The 16,713-nt window shown below is 44.2% G+C and overlaps 2 pseudogenes; one reads left to right on the top strand and one right to left on the bottom strand.

Moving 5' to 3' along the window:
* Nucleotides 1-13,268: 13,268 nt before the first annotated feature.
* On the bottom strand, nucleotides 13,269-13,353 carry LOC126005293 (uncharacterized; annotated as a pseudogene).
* A 7-nt stretch (nucleotides 13,354-13,360) lies between these two features.
* LOC126005297 (uncharacterized) lies at nucleotides 13,361-13,449 on the top strand (annotated as a pseudogene).
* Nucleotides 13,450-16,713: the final 3,264 nt, after the last annotated feature.

Raw genomic sequence — 16,713 nt, 5'->3', positions numbered from 1 at the left:
TTTTGTGGCCCTGCCCTAGAGGAATCTTTTTTTGTTTTGTTTTGTTTTAGTTGTTTGGGTCACACCCCCAATGTTCAAGGCTTACTACTGACTTTGCACTCAAGAATCACCCTGACTTTGCCTCCTGCGGCCCCCAGGTAAATTGAGTTTGAGACCCCTGGATTAGAGTCTAATCCAAGGTGACTGGTGCTTTCTTTCCTTTTTGAAAGACTTGAATAGAAACCAAGGCATCATACATATAAGAAAAGTTACCTACCACTGAGCCGCAATTCACTTCCAGTATTAAGAGATGAATAAGGTTGAACTTATAAACACAGACTGAAGGAACCTCCCTATGAGGGACCAAGGCACAGGCAGCAGTCTGCAAGTCAAAGAGAGCCTAGGAAAAACCGGACCTACTGACAAAACCATGGCCTTGGTCTCGAGACCCCACTATGAAGACACATTTGTGTTGTCAAAGCCACTCAGTCCATCCGTGCACTGTTACGGCAGCCCCAGCAAACTCATACTGGTAGATACAGAACTGAGAAGAGAGGCTGAAGGACTTCCCCAGTGCTAGAGAGTCATGCATTACTAATTAGTAATGCCTAATTAATAGTGCACTAATTAGTAAAGCAGTCATCACATTCTGACTTGTAAACATTTAGGGGGATCTTCCCAGCAGCGCTCAGAGGACCTGGGGCAACATTTGGTCAACCATCTTCTCACAGTTCAATGTTGGGCAGATGATAGTGCTGCTGGGGGGCCGGCGAGGTGGCGCTAGAGGTAAGGTGTCTGCCTTGCAAGTGCTAGCCAAGGAAGGACCGCGGTTTGATCCCCCGGTGTCCCATATGGTCCCCCCAAGCCAGGGGCGATTTCTGAGCGCTTAGCCAGGAGTAACCCCCTGAGCATCAAACAGGTGTGGCCTGAAACGAAAAACCAAAAAGAAAAAAAAAAAAGATAGTGCTGCTTGGCCAGCAGGCTGGGGGTGGTAAGCATGCAGAGCTGGGGTTCAAACTCGTTTCCCTGTATACAGCAGGAACCCCTGACATCTCAACTAGCCTCTACTTTCTGGTAACTACCCCTTTTATATTGCTAAACAACTGTTGTAACTGATTTTACTTCCTTTTTTTTTTTTGGATTTTGGGTCACACCTGGCAGCTCTCAGGGGTTACTCCTGGCTCTACGCTCAGAAATCATTCCTGGCAGGCTCAGGGGACCATGTGGGATGCCGGGATTCGAACCACGGACCTTCTGCATGCAAGGCAAATGTCTTACCTCCATGCTATCTCTCCGGCTCCTGATTTTACTTTTTAATTGGGGGTCACATATGGCTGTGCTCAGGGCTTACTCCTGACTCTGAGTTCAGAGGTCACTTTTGGTGGGGCTCAGAGTACCTTATGGGGCACCAGGGATTGAACTACAATCAGATTTAAGCAAGGGGGCTGGAGAGATATCACAGTGGTTGGGTATTTGCTTTGCATGAGGCAGACCCGGGAGGGACCCAGTTCGATTCCTGGCATCCCATATGGGCTCCCAGCATTCTGGGATGATTTCTGAGTGCAGAGCCAGGAGTAAGGTGTAGCCCCAAACCCTATCAATCAATCAATCAATCAACAAATAAAGTTAAATAAAGATTTAAGCAAAGCAAGCACCTTGTCCACTTATCTCTCCAGCCCCCAGATTTAATTTTTATTATTATTATTTACTTTTTTTTTTTTTTTTTTGGTGTTTGGTTTTGGGGCCACACCCGGCGGTGCTCAGGGGTCACTCCTGGCTGTTTGCTGAGAAATAGCTCCTGGCAGGCACGGGGGACCCTATGGGACACCGGGATTCAAACCAACCACCTTTGGTCCTGGATTGGCTGCTTGCAAGGCAAATGCAGCTGTGCTATCTCTCCGGGCCCCTATTATTTACTTTCTAAACTGGATCTTGTTACTCCAGTTGCTACACAGAGCCAGGATCCTGCCTCTACAGTGTTCCTGGACCTCCTATTTAAGCTTTAGTTCTTCTTCTTCTTTTTTTTTTTTTTTTGTTTTTTGGGCCACACCCAGCGGTGCTCAGGGTTACTCCTGGCTGTCTGCTCAGAAATAGCTCCTGGCAGGCACGGGGGACCATATGGGACACCGGGATTCGAACCAACCACCTTTGGTCCTGGATCGGCTGCTTGCAAGGCAAACGCCGCTGTGCTATCTCTCCAGGCCCTTTAGTTCTTCTTAATGGTATGTTTCCAATACATTTTTGTTATTCTGGTGAGTGTTATGGTTTTTGTAAGGCTGACTGACACATTTAAATATGCTGAAAGGAATCTGATGGCAGATTCCTGATCTTCAGAAGAAAATACAAAAAAGGGTCTGCCATTTCCGGAAGTGGGATATAATTCTCTTCCAGTGTATAAATGTCAGAATGACGAGTTTAAGGCATGATGAAGACAACAGTGCACAGTGTTTGAAGTGAGGGTTGTCCACTCAGTGACAAAAGTGTGTGTGTGTGTGTGTGAGAGAGAGAGAGAGAGAGAGAGACAGACAGACAGACAGACAGACAGACAGACAGAGACAGAGAGAGAGTGAGTGAGTGAGTGTTAAGGGGGGAGAAGCTGGTGGAAACAGAACTATAATTTTAGGGTGGCCCCTTTGGAAACAAGGGCCCTATGCAGGCCAATGACTTCATGCCAAAATCGGAGAGGCCAAAGAGAGCAGCAGAATCTAGAAACAAGCCTGCTGGACTCCTGAGCAACAGCCCACCCTATGAAGTGCCCTTCAGATCCATCAACACTTCAAAGATGAAATGCCCTTGGGAGCACCCCATGCACAGGCATGCTCAGGAATGAGACCAGGTGTGCGGTTCCTCATGGAGGGCAAAGGGGGGCTGGAGGGGCGGCCTTCCAAAGGGGAAGGAAAGCCCCATCCATCAAGGAATCGCAGAATCCCTCTGGGCTTCCTCACTGGCGTGCCAACAAAGTCCTCTGGAGCATGTTCTCTCCTGTCCCAGGGGATGGCTTTCTAGCCAAGTGCTTTCACTGCTTCCATGTTTCACAGAAGCCATTTTCAGGGCACAGCCAGTGGGTAAGAAACATGACTAGACAGTCAATGGAAGGCATTCAATGGAAGGCAGAAATATAAGCCAGAGAGATGACAGGAGGGAACCAGTCTGCCCACAGCTTACACATCACCTCCACATTAAGCTGGAACCAAGCCATTGGTCTTTGGGGAGTTATTTTCTACTGGGAATTTCCTTCCTTTGTTTCTGTTTTCTAATTTTTCATTCTGAGACACACATATTGCTTTGAAACAGAGAGAAATAAAGCCCTAAAAAATGGGGGGGGGGGCAGCCCTGGTGGTGCACAGGAGCTACCTATATGGTGCTTAAGAGAAGTCCATGTCAAGCCAGAGATCAGACCTGGGACACCAGCACACAAAGCACGTGTTCCAGTCTTTTCAGCCCTCTCCTCCACCCCAACATTTTATTTTATTTTATTGCAAAAAATTCCCTTCTACCTGCAAGTCTATCCAAGTCAGTAGACAGAAACAAGTCATTTAGGGACTGAAGTGATAGCACAGTGGCAGGGTGTTTGCCTTGCATGCTGCCAACCTAGGACAGACCCGGGTTTAATCTCCAGCATTCCATATGGTCCCCTGAGCCTGCCAGGAGCGATTTCTGAGCTCAGAGCCAGGAAGAACTCCTAAGAGCTGCTGGGTGTGGCCACGAAACAAAAAACAAAAGCAAAAAAAATAAAAGGGCCGGGTGGTGGCACTAGAGGTAAGGTGCCTGCCTTGCCTGCACTAGCCTTGGAAGGACCACGGTTCGATCCCCCAGTGTTCCATATGGTCCCCCAAGCCAGGAGCAACTTCTGAGCACATAGCCAGGAATAACCCCTGAGCATTTGGGTGTGGCCCCAAAACAAAAACAAACAAAAAAATTAGGGGTGGGGGGAAGAAACAAGTCATTTAAATAGAGGAAGCTTCATCCAGCCAAGCACATTTTGTATAAAAGAGACCTGGGTTGGATCCCTGTCACCTTGTGATCTATGTTGGAGCATACTGGAAGCATCCTGACCACTGAGCTGGGAGTAACTCCTGAGCACCGATATACAAAGGGAGGAAACTTAATAACAAGAGCACTAAGTCATGAAGGCAGAGTAAGTATAAAGAGTAAATATAGGGGCTAGGGGCCCGGAGAGATAGCACAACGGCGTTTGCCTTGCAAGCAGCCGATCCAGAACCAAAGGTGGTTGGTTCGAATCCCGGTGTCCCATATGGTCCCCCGTGCCTGCCAGGAGCTATTTCTGAGCAGACAGTCAGGAGTAACCCCTGAGCACCGCCGGGTGTGGCTCAAAAACAAACAACAAAAAAATATACGGGCTGGAGTGACAGCACAACAAGTAGGGCATTTGCTTTGCATGTAGCCAACCTGGGCTTGATCCACAAACACCTCCAGAAATGACCCTTGAGCATAGAATAGAGCCAGGAATAACCCCTCAGCACCGCTGGGTGTGCCCCCAAATTTAAATAAAATTAAGTATAGGGTATATAACTATATAAAGCATATACACATATATAAACTTTATATATGTAACTATATAATTTTATATCTAATAATTATATAAAAAGAGATAATTATATATACAGCTATAAACCATATAAATATAAAAGAGAGTAAATATAAAGAGAACCTTCAGTTGAGAGAGAGAACTTAGGGCAGTTTGGAAGGACGGGTGCTCAAGGGTGGGGTTCAGTTCTCACTGGAAATTTGTTTCGCCCCTTGAATGGAGATGTTTATCTGGCAGACTTATACCACAGTTACCAGAAGAGATAGAGACTATTTCCAAGGATGCAAGTAAACTGAGGCTCGGAGGCAAGACTGAGGTCGACTCCAGACACAACTCTCTAAGTAAGCATTGCTCCCCCCCTGAAAGGTTCAGGAATATGGTTGCCAGGCAGAGAACCCGGGCACCACTCTGCAGGCTTTAGAAAGCAAAGCCCAAGGCAGAGTAACCCCTTCCTCTGAATGGCCCTCCAACTCCCTCTACTGGCTAACCTCAGCATGGCGCACCTTAGGAAATAGACAAGGCTTTAAGGTCCCTTATTACTAAGGAGGTTCTAGAGTGAATTGTGCCATTAATAATATCTTTATTTAAATACCGTGATTACAAGAAAACTATAGTTATATTTAAGTCACAAAAAGAACACCCCCTTCACCAATGCAACATTTCCACCACCAATGCCCCCCATCTCCCTCTTCCCACAACCCCTGCCTTATTCCAGACAAGCATTCTTCTTCTCTCACTCACTACCATTGTCATGCTAGTTGTTAGTGTAGTTATTTCCCTAACTGCACTCACCACTCTTTGTGGTGAGCTCCATATTGTGAGCTGGTTCTTCCGGCCCTCATCTATTGTCTCTGGGGATTAATACAATAATGTTCTTAATTTTTCTTAAAACCCATAGATGAGTGAGATTATTGTGTCTATCTCTCTCCCTCTGACTTATTTCACTCAGCAAAGGCTGGAGTGATAGTAGAGCAGGTGGACTGTTTGCCTTGCATGTAGCCGACCTGAGTTTGATCCCTGGCACTTCTTGGCCTTCTAGTAATTCCTGAGTGTAGAACCAGGAGTAACCCTGAGCATTGCCAGATGAGGTCATAAAACAGAAACAAAAATTCAAAATATGGGACTGGAGCAATAATACAGTGACAGTACAACAAGTAGGGAGCTTGCCTTGCATGCAGCTGACCTAGGTTCGATCCCTGGTATGATCTCTTAAGCACTACCAGGAGTATTTTTGAATGCAGAGTCAGGAGTAACCCCTGGGCATTTCTGGATGTGATCCAAAACACAATAAAAATAGGTGTGACCCCAAAACCAAAACCAAAACAAAACCCACAAATTAAATAAAAATACAGATGGGGTATGGAGAGATAATACCATGGGCACTTTCCTTGCACATGGCCAACCTGGGCTTGATTCCCAACATCCCATATAGTCCCCTGAGCACCACCAGGAATAATTTTTTAATGCATAACCAGGAGTTACCCCTAAGTATCACTGTATGTGGCCAAATGGTAACTACTTTATTGGTGCTTACCTAAAATAATGGTGTATACACTTTGTATAGTCTTCCCAGTTTGAACGACCACTCTGTGAGGTAGTTATCATTATTCCAATTTCATGACAAGGATGACTGTTTTTTTTTGTTTGTTTTTGTTTGTTTTTGGTTTTTGGGTCACACCCAGCAGTGCTCAGGGGTTACTCCTGGCTTTACGCTCAGAAATCGCTCCTGGCAGGCTCATCAGGGGGACCATATGGGATGCTGGGATTCGAACCACCAGCCTTCTGCATGCGAGGCAAACGCCCTATTTCCATGCTATCTCTCTGGCCCCAAGGATGACTTTTTTAAAGTTTTTTTTGTTTGTTTGTTTGTTTTTTTTTTTTTTTTTTGCTTTTTGGGTCACACCTGGCAGTGTTCAGGGGTTACTCCTGACTGTATGTTCATAAATAGCCCCTGGCAGGCACAGAGGACTATATGGGATGCTGGGATTCGACCCACCGACCTTCTGCATGAAAGGCAAACGCTTTACCTCCATGCTATCGCTCCGGGCCCTAAAGATTTTTAAATAGAAAAGTAAAAGATAATGCAACTCCCTGGCTGGGGAGGAACTAATTGTTAAGTTCAAGAATAACATTTGCACTGCTTCAAGAAATGAAAAAGGACACGTGGAAATGGAAACACAACTGGCTCATAAAGTGGGAGGATTAACATAATTAAAATGGTAGTATTTCCAAAAAGCACTGTACAGATTCAATGCAGTTCCTATAAGTATATCCATGATGTTATTCAAAGAAATAGATCAAACACTTTTGAAATTCATATGGAACAATAAACCTTCATGAATAGCTAAAGCAATCTTTGGGGAAAAGAAGATGGACACCATTACTGTCCCCAACTTCAAACTGTATTACAAAGTGGCAGTAATTAAAATGATATGATTGGGGGGCTAGAGTGATAGCTCAGTGGTAGGGCGTTTGCCTTGCACACAGCTGACCTAGGACAGACCTCGGTTTGATCCCTGGTGTCCCATGTGGTCCCACAAGCCAGGTGAAATTTCTGGGCACACAGCCAGGAGTAACCACTGAGTGTCACCAGGTGTAGTCCAAAAACCCAAAATAAATAAATAAATAAAATAAAATAAAATAAAAATGGCGTGGTTTGGGCCCGGAGAGATAGCACAGTGGTGTTTGCCTTGCAAGCAGCTGATCCAGGACCAAAGGTGGTTGGTTCAAATCCCGGTGTCCCATATGGTCCCCCGTGCCTGCCAGGAGCTATTTCTGAGCAGACAGCCAGGAGTAACCCCTGAGCACCGCCGGGTGTGGCTCAAAAAAAAAAAAATGGCGTGGTTTTGACATAAACACAGACTCTCAAATCAGTGGAATAGAATCGAATATATTGAGATAGATCTCCAGGTGTACAATCTTTAATCTTCAATAAAGAAACAAAAAAATGAAGTAGAACAATGAAAACTTCTTAAACAAGTGGTGCTGAGAAAAGTGGTTGGCTGCACGTAAAAAATGAACTTAGATCTCTTCCTAACACCATTCACAAAAGTCAAATTAAAATGTATTAAAGATGTTGATATCAGACCTAAAAGCAGTGGTCCTCAAACTACGGCTGTGGGCCATATATTGTATTTGTCCCCATTTGTTTCTTCACTTCAAAATAAGATATATGTAGTGTGCATAGGAATTTTTTAAATATTTTTGTTTGTTTGTTTTTGGACCACACTCGGCGGATTTCTGCTCATAAATCACTCCTGGCATGCTCAGGGGACCATACGGGATGCTGGGATTTGAACAGCCACCGTTGGTCCTGGGTTGGCTGCTTGCAAGGCGAACACCCTACTGCTGTGCTATCTCTCTGGCCACCATAATTTTTGTTTTTACTATAGTCCATCCCTCTAATGGTGTGAGGGACAGTGTACTGGCCCCTGTTTAAAAAGTTTGAGGACCGGGGCCGGAGAGATAGCATGGAGGTAAGGCGTTTGCCTTTCATGCAGAAGGTCATCGGTTCAAATCCCGGCGTCCCATATGGTCCCCCGTGCCTGCCAGGAGCAATTTCTGAGCATGGAGCCAGGAATAACCCCTGAGCACTGCCGGGTGTGACCTAAAAACCACAAAAAAAAAAAAAAAAGTTTGAGGACCACTGCTGAGGTATATAGAGGACAACACAAGAACACTCTGACATTGAAGCTAGAGGCATCTTCAAAGATTAAATATCATTGATCCAGCAAGTAGGAGTAATGATAACCAAATTGGACTACATTAAATCAAGAAGCTTCTGAACCTCAAAGAAATGGTGTCCAGGATACTAAGCCTACCCATAGAATGGGAGAAATTATTTACCCAATACTCATCTGATAAAGGGTTAATATCTAAAATATATAGGCACTGTAAAGCTTGACAAGAAAAAAAATCCAGCCCCATCAAAAAATGGGGAAAGAGATTAACAGACACTTATTCAAAGAAGAAATGCAGATGGCCAAAGGCATATTTAAAAACACTCCACATTATTAATCATCAGGGCAATGTAAATCAAAACAACAATGTGATATCTCATACCTCAGAGACTGGCAAACATCAAAAAAGAACAAGAAAAACCTGTGATAGCATGGATGCGGGGAGAAAGGGACTCTCATTTACTGCTGGGGGGAATGTCAACTGATACAGTCTTTTTGGAAAACAATATGAATATTCCTAAAAAAAAAAACCAAAAACACACACACACACACAAAAAACCTTCGAATTGTGCTTCTACTTGACTTAGCAATATAACTCCTGGGACTTCCCCCAAAACACAAAAAGGGTATCTGCATTTTTTTTTTTTTTTGGTTTTTGGGCCACACCCGTTTGACGTTCAGGAGTTACTCCTGGCTATGCGCTCAGAAATAGTCCCTGGCTTGTGGGGACCATATGGGACACCAGGGGATCCAACCGCCATCCTACGCTAGCGCTTGCAAGGCAGACATCTTACCTCTAGCGCCACCTCTCCGGCCCTGTATCTGCATTTCTATATTCACAAACCAGAATCTGGAAACAACCAAGTGCTCAAGAACAGATGAGTGGATAAAGAAACTGTTACAAATCTACACAATGGAACACTATATAGCTGTTAGGAAAAATGAAGTCATGAAATTTGCTTTTACATATAATGTGTATAGACATGAAGAGTATCATGTTTGGGGACGGGAGAACTAGCACAGCAATAGGACGTTTGCCTTGCATGCAGCTAACCCAGGACAGCTGGTGGTTCCATTTCCAGCATCCCATATGGTTCCCTCAAGCCTGCCAGGGACAATTTCAGAGTACAGAGCCAGGAGTAACCTCTGTGTGCCACCGGATGTGGCCCAAAAACAAAAACAAAAAAAAAGTATCATGTTGAATGAAATAAATCAGGGAGAGAGAAACAGATATAAAATAAATGATTGCAATAATCTGCAGAATATAAGGGGAAAAAAGTAATATGTGAATAATACCCAAAGATAATAGAAATGGGAGGTGCAGTTAGGACAGAGAAGGGGCCATTAAAAGTTAATTTTCAATAAACTATAAGTTAATCAACTTATAGTTCAATAACTATAACTTAATCTTCAGTAAAAGAACAAGAAATATGAAGTAAAATAATGAAAACCATTGCAACAGTGGTGCTGGGAAAAGTGTTCAGCTATATGCAAGAAAATGAACTCAGACCTCTTCCTACCACCACTCCCAAAAGTCAAATCTATATGTATTAAAGACATTAATATAAGACAATACTAGAAGAACAATCCATGGCATTGAAGCTAAAGGCATCTTCTTTTTTTTTTTTTTTTTTTTTTTTTTGGTTTTTGGGCCACACCTGGCGGTGCTCAGGGGTTACTCTTGGCTGTCTGCTCAGAAATAGCTCCTGGCAGGCACGGGGGACCATATGGGATACCGGGATTCGAACCAACCACTTTAGGTCCTGGATCGGCTGCTTGCAAGGCAAACACCGCAGTGCTATCTCTCCGGGCCCCTAAAGGCATCTTCTAAGACTAAATACCATTGACTCAACAAGTGGTCAATTACATTTACATTGTTATTAATTACAATTATATTACAATAATAATATTTGTAAATGATCACTCTGACCAAGAACTTAAATGAAGTAAAATAATATGCATGATAGCCCTTCAGTAACAGTATTTCAAACCACAGTGCCTAAAAGGAAAAAAGTGAGGGGGGAGAGAGAGAATGAGTGAGAGAGAGAGAGAGAGAGAGAGAGAAGGAGAGAGAGACAACTGTCAGAGACAGGCTGTGGGCTGGGGGTAGGGAAAGGGGGAAAGGGGAAAGGGAAAACTGGAGAAATTGGTGGCAGGAAGTGAACACTGGTGAAGGGATGGATGTCAGAACATTATAGAACTGAAATTCAATGATCAACTTTTTAATTCCCAGTGATTTAACAATAAAATAAATGAAGGTTATGTAACAGACCTGGCTAATCTTTCAGATAAACATTTGATGGACTTCAATGTCCACAGGGGCAAGTTAAGGTCTGGAGAAGCTGAATTGCCTCAACATTCATCTCCAGCTCATACACGTTACCAGATGTTTGGCGCCATCTTTAGGATGAGCGAGAGTCAGGTCTCAGTCTCAGCTTCCCCTGTGACTAGCCCTCTGACCAATGTTCTCATGATCTGTTGAACACCATCTGTGGCATTCTTGCTAGACTAGAGGCTTTTGTTCTGGATCCCTTTTCAGGGTTGTCTGGAGAGCAAATATCCCTGGAAGATAGTGTTCTCCTTCAGATTAGATGGCCCACCTGTTTTCTGTCCAGAATAAAAAATAGGATTTTTTTCTGGAGCAAATTTGCATAGATTGCAGATAGCCCCCTTTAAAGCATTAACATTTATATGGGGCCGAAGAGATAGCATGGAGGTAAGGCATTTGCCTTTCATGCAGAAGGATGGTGGTTCGAATCCCATATGGTCCCTTGTGCCTGCCAGGGGCGATTTCTGAGCATAGAGCCAGAAGTAACCCCTGAGCACTGCTGGGTGTGACCCAAAAACAAACAAACAAACAAAAAAAGCATTAACATTTATAGACTGGAGAGATAGTACAACAAGCAGGGCACCTGATCAACTTGGTTCCATCCCTGGCAGCATATATGGTTCCTCAAATCTTATTAGGAATAGTCCCTAAACAAAGAGCAAAGGAATAAGCCCTGAAGCACAGCCAGATATGACCCCATAACCACAAACCAAAAACAAGTAAAAGGTTGTTAGCATCTTCCCTAAGTTAATTAAGGTCATTCAACAATGACATAAATACACTTTAAGCATAGTTTTATCTAGACCACCTCTTCTTTGTACCTTCATTGAGACTTTGAAGGCAAAGGGAATTCAGCAAAGCTAAGAAGCCACTGGCTGCCTACGCTCAAAGCCCCTTGTTTCTGTCCCAAGAATCCCATTGCTCCTGTAGCTTCTCTGACACCAGGGTGAGCTAAAGTGTTAGTATGAAGTAGAAGAGTCTTTAGCCCTTCATAGTCTTTATACCCGAATGCAAAAGGCAAGATTCAGTAATTTTCACTCCTCTCCACCCCTCCTGACCCCTGGTCAACTGCTTAGCATCATGCTCCAGTACAATGATGAAATTTGTTTTCTTGGTATTGCCTTGCAATTTCCAGTGTCTATAGGGATTGTTAGGTGAAATCTTCCTAGATCTCCTGGCCTCCCTCCAAAAATGACCAATGTTTCACTTCCACACTCCCTATGTCCTTATTGAACCTCTCTGGGGCCTCCTTTGCCCTTTGCAGCTCCAGCCAATGCCCTCCCTGCACATCTCCTTCTGCTCTTCATTTACCCTTGCTTATGCATGGACTTTTGGAATCACGAACTCTAGTTTCAACCCAAACTCCTGACAACATACTCAATCACCACTAGGCAACTCCTCCTGAAACTCTCAGTGGCCCACCTGACAGCTTCCTGGCAGAAAAATGGCCATCTCCTCTATCAAGCTCCAAAAGAAAATAATGGTTGCCAGCTCTTCCCAAATAGTCTGGCCTGGGCTGATCCCTCTGTGGCATTCTCAGAATGGATGGGTTGATACCCCTTTCTTCATGAAGCCAGGGCAGCCAAGAATCACACTCTATGCCTCTGATAGAAACAATCCAGTTTATAGCTTAACCTCATCGAACTGTCAAGCCACTAAATTAGTTTAGATCTATGGATTTTGAACTAGACAACCTCAAAATTTTATAGGAGTGTCAGCCTAGCAGAATCACAGAAAATTTGATGGGAAAATTACAGAGAAAGCTACCAAAATCAGTGTGTAACATAGAAGGCTGAACTATCATCAACCACAGCCCAGCAAATCCTTAGATACTGACTTTAGTGACACCATGGAGAAATATATCAATCACTTCAAATTGATCCTTATTGATCTAAGTTTTAGTAATTCCATTTTGCCTTTGTGTTGTAACAAACAATATAAATAAATTTGTCTGTGCCTGTAAGGAGGCAGGTCAGGGTGATGGGTAGAAATTGGAAACACTGATAAAGGGAAGCATACATTGGTAGTGGGGTTGGTGTTTGAATATTTAATGCCTAAAACATTTGTTTGTTTGTTTGTTTGCTTTTGGTTTTTGGGCCACACCCGGCAGTGCTCAGGGGTTCCTCCTGGCTATCTGCTCAGAAATAGCTCCTGGCAGGCACGGGGGACCATATGGGACACCGGGATTCGAACCAACCACCTTAGGTCCTGGATCGGCTGATTGCAAGGCTAACACCGCTGTGCTATCTCTCCTGCCCCCCCCCCCCTTTTTTTTGCCTAAAACATTTGTATTAGGAACAACTTGGTGCAATAAAAATTTTTAAAAACACTATTTTCCCTAATGGCTCCACCTCACTGCCCCTCTATGATTCACTTCAGGGACACCAATCTGACCAAACTTCAGGAGCACTCCAATTTAACAGAATGGACAGCTAAGAACAAGAGCTTACTAAACCTTCTGCCATTGTGTTAATGACTTCATTGAAGCACAATACTGACACAAATGTCCTTGCTACTGTATTTTTCTTTCTTTCTTTTTAATTTTAAAACTTTCTTCCTACTCTTCCCTTTTCTTTTTCTTTTTCTTTTTTCCAATAACTTTGCTCTCTAGAAACAAATGTATTATGTATGCATTAAATATGACAACTATCTGATACATTTTCTTTAAATAAAGTAAAAATATTTTAAATAATGAAGACATTCAGTACACATGGGTAAAGTAAATTAATATTAATATTCTAAGAAAGATTTACTGTACCTCCTCTTGCTATACAGTCAGTGTAAAGAACACAGACTGTGGTAAGAATTGGGAGGCCTATCTTATGTACCCTTATGGGGTACAGTAAATGTACCCCATATGCACCTCAACCCAGGCCCTTAGCCTGGTCTGTATTGTGAATTGGGGGACCAAAAAATAATAATATTCTAAGAAAGAATAAAGACATCTAAGCAATAATAAAATTATATGATCTTATAAACAGGAACAGACTATTTTTTGTTTTGTTTTGTTTTTGGGCCACACCATTGACACTCAGGAGTTACTTCTGGCTATGAGCTCAGAAATCACTCTTGGCTTGGAGGGACCATATGGATGCCAGGGGATCAAATTTCGGTCTGTCCTAGGCTAGCGCTCTTTTTGTTTTGTTTTGTTTTTAGCTCACACCTGGCCATGCTCAAGGTTACTCTGGATCTGTGCACAGGAATCCGGCAGCTTTGGACACCATATGGGATACAGGGGGTTGACTAAATGCAAGGCAAATGCTCTACCAACTGTACTATCACCCCTACTATAAATTTTTAACATATGGGTTTCCTCTTTGATTCTGGAGGCCAGCTCTTGCCAGGTATGGGGTTTGGGGAGGCCCCATGCCAGAGGCCCTCTCCCTAGCCTGGGGAGTGCTGGGAGGCTTGGCAGGCCCCCAGCCATCCCCCTCTTTTTCCCCTGACTCCAGGCCTTCCCTGGGTGCCAGCTCAGATGGCCAGAAGTGGGTTCAGGTCGACTCTTTGGGGTCCTCAGCCTTCCCCCCTCCCTCCATACTCCAGGGAGGAGGTGCATGGGGAGGAGGTTGGGCAGCTATCTGGCTTTCAGTTTCCTCTTTGATTCTGGAAACCAGTTCTTGCCAGGTATGGGGATTGGGGAAGCCCTATGCTGGAGGCCCTCTCCCTCTCCCTAGCCTGGGGAGTAATGGGAGGCTTAGCAGGCCCCCAGCCGTCCCCCTCTTTTTCCCCTGACTCCAGGCCTTCCCTGGGTGCCAGCTCAGATGGCCAGAAGTGGGTTCAGGTGGACTCTTTGGAGGTCCTCAGGCTTCCCTCCTCCTTCCGTACTCCAGCGGGGAGGTGCATGAGGAGGAGGGCTGGCAAATATCTGGCTTCCGGTTTCCCCTTTTATTCTGGAGGCCAGCTCTTCCCAGGTATGGTGTTTGGGGAGTCCCCATGCCTGAGACTTTCTCCCTAGTGCTAGGATGCTTGGCAGGCCCCCATCCATTCCTCTCTTTTTCTTCTGAATCCAGGCCTTCCCTGGGCGCTGGTCCAGGTGGGCTCTATAAGGGTCATCAGGCTTTCCCCCTACCTCTCCCTACAGTAATGGAAATGCACTTTGGGAGGAGGGCGGGTCATTCTAGCACTTGTTTATGTTGGGACAGTTACTGGAAATTTTTTCTCCTTGGTCTACTATTGACAGTATTGTATAAATATAGTTTATATATGCATAATATCCAACTTGTATTGTGACCTTGATACTGCCCTACAAAGCTCATATCTAATCTTTTACTGCCTCAGTCCCAACCCTTATTTCCCCCCATCTTCTCATGTAGGTGCAGCTCATGACATGAAGCTCACCACATAGAGTGATGAGTGCAGTTAGAGAAATAACTACACTGAAAACTATCATAACAATGTGAATGAATGAGGGAAGTGGAAAGCCTGTCTTGAGTACAGGTGTGGGTGGGGTGGGAAGGAGGGAGATCTGGGAAATTGGTGGTGAGAATCTTGCACTGGTGAAGGGGAGTGTTCTTTATATGACTGTTATCATACAACTACAATCATATTTGTAATCATGGTGTTTAAATAAAGATAATTAAAAAAATTTGGGGGGGGGCCACACCCGTTTGATGCTCAGGGGTTACTCCAGGCTATACACTCAGAAATCGCTCCTGGCTTGGGGGGGACCATATGGGACGCCGGGGGATCGAACTGCAGTCCATCCTACGCTAGCGCTTGCAAGGCAGACACCTTAACTCTAGCGCCACCTTCCCGGCCCCCCAAAAATTTTTAACATATGGAGATTCACAAATTGTGTAATGGTGAAGTATGAACAGTGTTAAATGAGTCACCTTTTTATATAAAAAATAAATTATTACAATTTACTAATCTTTTCTATGATAATAAGTAGCTGACAAAAACATGCACTCTATAATATTTTGGTTAAAATGTTCACATGTTCTTTTTTTTTGGGGGGGTCACACCCGGCAGCGCTCAGGGGTTACTACTGGCTCATTGCTCAGGGGACCATATGGGATGACAGGATTCAAACCACCATCCTTCTGCATGCAAGGCAAACACCATACTGCCATGCTATCTCTCCAGCCCCTCACATGTTCTTTCAAAATAGAGATAACACTGGTACTGAAATATTAAATTGGTTATAAATAGGATATCCAGGAAAACTTATGTTTGAAAAGATTCCATTTACAAAGTAAGATTTTTGGCCCAAACTAATATTCTACATTGAATTTTCAAATCTGTGAATGCTAAAAATTAAACTTAACTTTTCATGGAGAAAAACAAATGTTCAACTTACAGAAACATCTTAATACACCTTCAGACAATCACTTAGTGAACCCCTTGTGAGATATAACAAGTTTACAAAAAAAATTTTTTTTTGTTTTTCAAGTCACACTTGTTTGATGCCCTTGCTAAGTGCTCAGAAATTGCCCCTGGCTTGGGGGGGCCATATGGGACACCAGGGATCAAACCACGGCCTTTCCTTGGCTAACACTTGCAAGACAGACACCTTACCTCTAGCACCACCTCACTGGCCCCTAATTTTACAAATTTTCTTTGCTGAAATCCCCCCCTTTTGGGGGGGCACATCCAGCAGTGGCACTCAGGGCTCTGTATTTAGAAATCGCTCCTGGCAGGCTTAGGGGACCATATGGGAAGCCAGGGGTTGAACTCAGGTTTATCCCAGGTCAGCCACATGCAAGGCAAATGCCCTACCACTATGCTATCACTCTGGGCCCTGCTGAAATTTTTTTTTTTGTTTTTTTGTTTTTTGGGCCACACCTGTTAGTGCTCAGGGGTTACTCCTAGCTGTCTACTCAAAAATAGCTCCTGGCAGGCACGGGGAACCATATGGGACACCGGGATTCAAACCAACCACCTTTGGTCCTGGATCGGCTGCTTACAAGGCAAACGCCACTGTGCTATCTCTCCGGGCCCCCTGCTGAAATTCTTTTTTTTTTTTTTTTTTTTTTGGTTTTTGGGCCACACCCGGTAACGCTCAGGGGTTACTCCTGGCTATGTGCTCAGAAGTTGCTCCTGGCTTGGGGGACCATATGGGACACCGGGGAATCGAGCGAACCGCGGTCCGTCCAAGACTAGCACAGGCAAGGCAGGCACCTTACCTTTAGCGCCACCGCCCGGCCCCGTGCTGAAATTCTTTTGATAGTTTCACT

This window comes from Suncus etruscus, chromosome 3 (genome assembly GCF_024139225.1).
Source record: "Suncus etruscus isolate mSunEtr1 chromosome 3, mSunEtr1.pri.cur, whole genome shotgun sequence".
In the NCBI taxonomy this organism is placed as follows: domain Eukaryota; kingdom Metazoa; phylum Chordata; class Mammalia; order Eulipotyphla; family Soricidae; genus Suncus; species Suncus etruscus.
The sequence above is the reverse complement of the archived record's forward strand: the minus strand, read 5'-3'. Positions and strand labels throughout refer to the sequence as shown.